Genomic DNA, 6,612 nt, shown 5'->3' on the forward strand with positions numbered 1-6,612 from the left:
CGGCTTTGAGACCTCAGGCCCCGGAGAAGGAGGGAACAGGGAGAGATCATGGCCGCACTCCCCAGGCCAGGGAGCGGCAGCTCCCAAGACAGATCCCATCTTCTTCAGCAGGCGCCAGGGACCAGAGGCAGGAGGGGAGGGATGCAGGCAGGAGGGAGGGTAAGGGAGCCCCATCCTAAGGGGGCTGTGCCCCCACCCACCTGTGCTAGGCCCACCGCACCCAGGTGATGAAAATGGGACCCCCAGAGCTCCAGAGAGACTCTGCGTGTATGCACGTGTGTGCGTGTGTGTGTGTACGAGTGTGAGATGAGCATTTGACAGCTATTCAGTCACTTCATCTCCAAACCCAGGCAGCAGCTGCCAACTCCCACCACTTGGGGAGGCGCTTGGGGACTTGGTCACGCTGAGGGCCCTGCTGGTATCTGCCCTCCTTCTCTTCCTTCCAACATTCCCACCATGTTCCCTCTCTTCCTCTTCCCCCTCTTCCAAGAATAGAACTCATATTAGGTGTTTCTGCTACCAAACCAGAAGTGACGTACGTGCCATTTGGGGACAAGGCTGGAGAGAAACAGTGCAAGCCTTTTCATCTGAGTTCCACACATCAAGGAAGGCATCTCTGGTCTGTTTGTTTGTGATCAAACGGGCTGTAAGTTGCATGTCCCTGGTTAATTAATGAGCCACGTGCAACATTTAACTGGAATCAAGGTGCATTTCTAAAGTGTAAGCAACTCCAACTAATAAAAATAAATGAAAATAAATAAATAAAGTGTAAGCAAGAGAAAGAAATATCTCCCAGACACAAAAATGATCCATACACACCTCTGCCAGAAAAATATTTCAAGATCTTTGTATCCAGGCTGATTTCCCAGAGTCGGCTGTTCTGCCTCTAAGCCCCCAGTACTTAACTCAGTCCTGGCTCACAGTAGGATTAGTCAAAATTTGTTGGATAAGTAAATCAGCCTTCAAAATATAGTCCCAGGATATACACACAGAATAGCTAATATATCCACCTTAATAGAATAGGAAAGCAAGTAGCAAGTCAGTAGTGACAAAATAAAGCTGGAATTAGCACCAGCCCGCAAACCAGGAGTGCAGATCCTTGCTGGAGCTGGCTGATGGATACCTAGAGTTGATAAAAACCATTCTCTCTACTTTGGGCATTACATTTTTAAAATATTCTTGAAAAAAGTAAAAATATGTTTGAATTCTTCCACAATAAATTTTTTTTTGATCCCTATCCTAGGAAAAATTTAGTTGAAACAGAGTAGAAATTTTAGGGAAAGTGACACACACAACTCACAAGGTTGGTATCACATCCTTTTTCAACACGACGCTCACCCACATCTCCCCTCAATTCAGTCAAAGAAGCATGAAGCTCAGCATGTGCATTCAAGGACGCTCTTTGGTGCTCACTTGATGCTCCTGCAAATGCAAACTCTACGCCACTAAATATGAGCAATGGTAAATTATTACTTCGTGATTTCTTCAACAGCAACCGATTAAAAAGAAAAAAATAGCAAACAATCCTAAAGAAAGTGTTTTTTGGCTTGTGGCTCAGCACTGCGGGAAATCATTCAACTCTTTGAGAGCGAAAGTGGCCCAATTATGTCCAACTCTTTGCGACCCCCTGGACTGTATAGTCCATGGAATTCTATAGGCCAGAATACTAGAGTGGGTAGCCTTTCCCTTCTCCAGTGGATCTTCCTGACCCAGGAATAGAACTGGGGTCTCCTGCATTGCAGGCGGATTCTTTACCAACTGAGCTACCAGGGAAGCCCTATTAAACCTTTAGGAAAACCGATTTTCCTAAAACAAACAAGTCTGGCAGGAGACACAAACCACCCATTTCTAGCCAAGTTCCATTACTTCAAGAAGTCTTGCACAAAATGTGAAGCAAGGACAGTGAACATGAATACTCTGTCTTCTGCTAGCACTGTTTTAGTGTCTGCATTTGTGTTTAGTGGGTGCTTTCAGTTTTGACAATTTGTAAAGGGTTTTATTCTGTATCTTTTCCATGCAGTTGTTTTCATTTCTTGAAAACAATTTTAAAGTACCTGGAAATTTAAACCTTGATCATAATCTCAAAAGACAATTAAGTATCACACTGCTATATTTAAAATGGACAACCCACAAGGACCGACTGAACAGCACAGGGAACTCTGCTCAATGTTATGTAGCAGTCTGGATGGGAGGGGGATTTGGAGAAGAATGAACACATGTATATAAATGACTGAGTCCCTTTGCTGCCCACCTGATACTATCACAACACTGTAATCAGCTCTACTCTAACACAAAATAAGAAGTTAAATAAGAAAAGACAAGTACCTAAACATTGACTATGTAAATATTCAAAGAAGTGCCATTCATATGAACTGTAAAATAAGTCAGCATGCTTGGGCATTTTAATGGGCTCCCACATGCTCTATGAATGATTCAAATGGTCTTGTTAAACAGACAGATTGTGAGCAGATTTTCAAAAGAGAGCACATGCAAAGTCACAAAACTCTTCTTAACCCTGTGATTTGAACAAGCAGAATCATTTCACAAATGCTGAGACTGTTATTTCCAAACACATTCCAGAATGACCTTGGAAATTCAGTGCAATGAATATATTATTTTTGGAGTTTGGGGGAAAGACTTAAAGATACTTATCAGGGGCTGGGGGTAAGGGGGTAGGGGAGATAAGAGAGATATTATTTAAGGATACAAAATTTGCGGGAATTCCCCAGTGGCCCAGTGGTTAGGGGACTTCCCTGCTGGTTCAGATGGCAAAGAATCCACCCGAGATGCAGGAGACCCAGGTTCCATTCCTGGGTTAGGAAGATTTCCTGGAGAAGGGAATGGCTACCCTCTCTAGGGATCGTCCTTGTAGCTCAGATGGTAAAGAATCTGTCTGCAATGCAGGAGACCCAGGTTTGATCCCTGGGTCAGGAAGATCTCCTGGAGAAGGGAATGGCAATCCCCTCCAGTATTCTCGCCTGGAGAGTCTCATGGACAGAGGAGCCTTGCGGGCTACAGTCCTTGGGGTCGCAAAGAGTCAGACATAACTGAATGACTGACACGTTCACTTTTTGTTTCACTTTCCAGTGGTTAGGACTTGGCACTTTCACTGCAGGGGGCCGGGGTTGAATCCTTGGTAGGGGAATTAAGATCCCACAAGCCTCCTAGAGTGGCCAAAAATATTTTAAAAGTATACAAGTTTGCAACTAGTATATAAGTTAAGTCCTGGAGATCTAATGCACGGTATGATTATAGATAACAATGCTAATTTTTCAGTCATGTCTGACAACAAATATTTTATTAGAAACATCAAATTTGCTCAGAGACTATATCTTAAATATTCTCACCAGTAAAAAGGAAATAACTATGTGATGCCAGAAAGGTATCAACATATTGCAGTCAAACTGCAGTGGCAATCATATTGCAATATATAAATGCATCAAATCAACATGTTACACAACTGAAACTTACACAGTGTCACACGTCAAATATGTTTCAATTAAGAAAGAAAAAAATCGCACAGTATTTTTTTTTTAATCACTGAGACAGACACCGTGTGAAAAAGAGAGCTCAACTCCAAAGAATGGACCTAAAATTATAACTTGTTTTCAATCACCATCACATTAAATGTATCCATATGCACACTTTCCAAATAAAGAGTCAAACAGACTGTGAAGGAGCACCCATGGACCAACCGAGCATCAGTCTCATCAAAAGCAGTTGATTTGTCTGTAGAGTTAAAGCCGGAGCTCTCCGTGGAAAGTTCCACCAAAGGCTGGAACAAACCGGGCCATTTTGGTAAAAATTGTTGCTGTTCAGTCGCTCTGTCGTGTCCCTCTCTTTGCGACCCCACAGACTGCAGCACGCCAGGCCTCCCTGTCCTTCACCATCTCCCAGAGTTTGCTCACACCCACGTCCATTGAGTCAGTGATGCCATCCAACCATCTTGCCCTCCGTCGTCCCCTTCTCCTCCTGCCTTCAAGTTGGTAAAAAATAAAACGTGATGAGCCCGCCTGGGAGCGGTCAGACGGGCTGCGCTTTGCAGGACTGGCAGATGGTCCCCAAAGGTCACCATAACCTTTCCCAGCTCAGTGAGTGGCAGCGGTGACTTAGGCCAAAACCTGGGAGGCATCTTCCTCTCTCTCTCTAACCCTGCATCCAATCTGTCGGCAAATCCTAAACTTGAAAGCATCTCTCTCTCCTTTGGCACCAGACCGCCTACATCATGGGTTGCGTGCATGCTCCCCGGAAAGGCCTGTCCCAGTTGGCTCTGTCCCACCACCACAGCGTCTCCACCTGGCTGAAGCTGACGTCTGAGGACACGAAGGAGCAGGCCCACAAACTGGTCGAGAAGAGCCTGACTCCCTCACGAATCGGGGTGGTCCTCAGAGACTCACATGCTGTCACACAGTACATTCTGTGACAGGCAGTAAAATCTTGAGAATTCTTAAGTCCAAAGGACTTGCTCCTGATTTTCCTGAGGATCTCTACCATTTAATTAAGAAAGCTGTTGCTGTTCGAACGCATCTTGAGAGGAAAAGAAAGGATAAAGATGCTCAGTTGCATCTGATTCTGACTGAGAGCCGTATTCACTGGTGGGCTTGATATTACAAGACCAAACAAGTCTTTCCCCTCAACTGGAAATACGAGTAATCTGCAACCTTTGGCTTGATTGCATAAATTTGTCTGTTGTATTCAAGCAATAAAACTAGAAAGAAAGGAGCTTCCCAGGTGGCTCAGTGGTAAAGAATTTGCCTGCCAATGCAGGAGACACAGATTCGATCCCTGGGCCAGGAAGATGCCTCAGAGCTACTAAGCCCAAGTCCTACAACTACTGAGCCCACATGCCACAAGCCTGCACACCCTAGAGTGTGTGCTTCAGAACAAAAGAAGCTCCCACAGTGAGGAGCCTTCACACCACAACTAGACTGTAACCTCCCCTAGCAGCACCTGGAGAAAAGTCTGCACAGCAACAAAGCCCCAGCACAGCCATAAATAAAAGTATTTTTTAAAGGACTAGAAAAAAAAAGAAAGACAGACAGTACATCCAGAATATGACCACTTCTTACACCTCCATGCGAACCACCACTGTGTGGTGTCTGGATTATTCCCGTAGCCTCCCCCTGGTCTCCTGGCCCCTTCTTACCTATGATATCAGGGATTATTTGTGAAAAAAAATTAATAAGTGAACATGAAAGCAAAACAAGAACTGAAGAGGAATCTTCCAAGAATCTTTCCAGTTCCCCTCCCTACCTCCTCTCACCGTGGGGGAAAAAAAAAAGTTGATTTGGGAGAAGAAGGAATTCTAATCTACCTGGGGAAAGAGTGGACTTTTCCCCAAAAATTAGATTAACAGTAAACGATAAAGGTAGACAGTGACTGAGATCTTCTATGTCCCACGCACCATGAGAGTAGCTTTCCCTGACTCTGCTTGCTTCTTGAAACCCAACCCTAGGAGTACTCGCATCTCTTTTTGTGAGTGTGCAACTTTGGTTTCTGGTAATTCTTCTGACACCAACTGCAATACAGTTCTGACACAACTAGCTAGTTACCTCCCCACTCCCACCTCCACGCCCCAAGTTAAAGTCTGGGTCGCGCACAGGACGGTCCTTCCCCCACACTGTGGCCACATTCCTGGGGTGTCCCAGGCCATCCACACTTCTGATGACTGGCTACAAATTCAGAGCTTCCCACAACCTCTCAGGCTTAGTAATTCCCTAGGAGGACTCACAGGACCCAGGAAGGTGCTCTACTTACAGCCACTGTTTTATTATAAAAGAGCCAGGCCAGGCCCAGCAAGTGAATGATCACATAGGCAAAGAAGCCTATGTGACTTCTTTGTCACAAAAGTCCACGTCACAGAAGTCTATGTGACTTCACAGAGGTCACATAGTCTGAGAAGTCCAAATGCAGAGCTTCTGTGGTCCTCCCTGTGGACTCAGGCATGTCACCCTCCTGGAACATCAATGAGATGGCCAGCCGCCAAGCTCCATCTGGCCTCAAAGTCCAGAGATTTTCACTGGAATCTCATTACGTCAGCCTGATCAACTGACTCATTGTCCATGTGGTTGAAATCAATCTCCCACCTCCCTCCCTCCCTCCCTCCCTCTGGCCGGTCAGACGGGCCAGACCTCAACTCTCATCACATGATTGGTCTTTCTTGTGCCCTACCCTTGGGTCATCATAACTCTTAGTATAAACTCAGGTGTGATCCAAGAGGCTCATGAGTAACAAAGACTCAAAGATTTAGAGGCTCCTTCTCACGAACCAGAAATAAAAGCCAGTCAAACACTATTATACAACAGAGTTGTTGTTTAAGTCACTAACTCATTACCAACTCTTTGCCACACAATAGATTGTAGATCACCAGGCTCCTCTGTCCATGGGATTCTCCAGGGAAGAATACTGGAGTGGGTTGCCATTACCTTCTCCAGGGGATCTTCCTGACCCCGGTATCAAACCGGTATCTGCACTGGCAGGCGTATTCTTCACCTGAGCTACCAGGGAGGCCCCTTATCTACAACAGGAGTGTCACCTGAATTCTCTTTCAAGGCCCCTTTCAGCTGGTGGAAAGGCACCTCAGTCCACTTCTTGGGTAAATTTCCCTCAGGA

The 6,612-nt window shown here is 45.4% G+C and overlaps 1 pseudogene; it reads left to right on the top strand.

Annotated features, from left to right (window-relative positions):
• The first annotated feature begins 4,225 nt into the window (after positions 1-4,225).
• LOC136152457 (small ribosomal subunit protein uS15-like) lies at positions 4,226-4,653 on the top strand (annotated as a pseudogene).
• The last annotated feature ends 1,959 nt before the right edge of the window (positions 4,654-6,612 follow it).

The sequence above is a fragment of the Muntiacus reevesi genome, chromosome 21 (genome assembly GCF_963930625.1).
Source record: "Muntiacus reevesi chromosome 21, mMunRee1.1, whole genome shotgun sequence".
In the NCBI taxonomy this organism is placed as follows: Eukaryota; Metazoa; Chordata; class Mammalia; order Artiodactyla; family Cervidae; genus Muntiacus; species Muntiacus reevesi.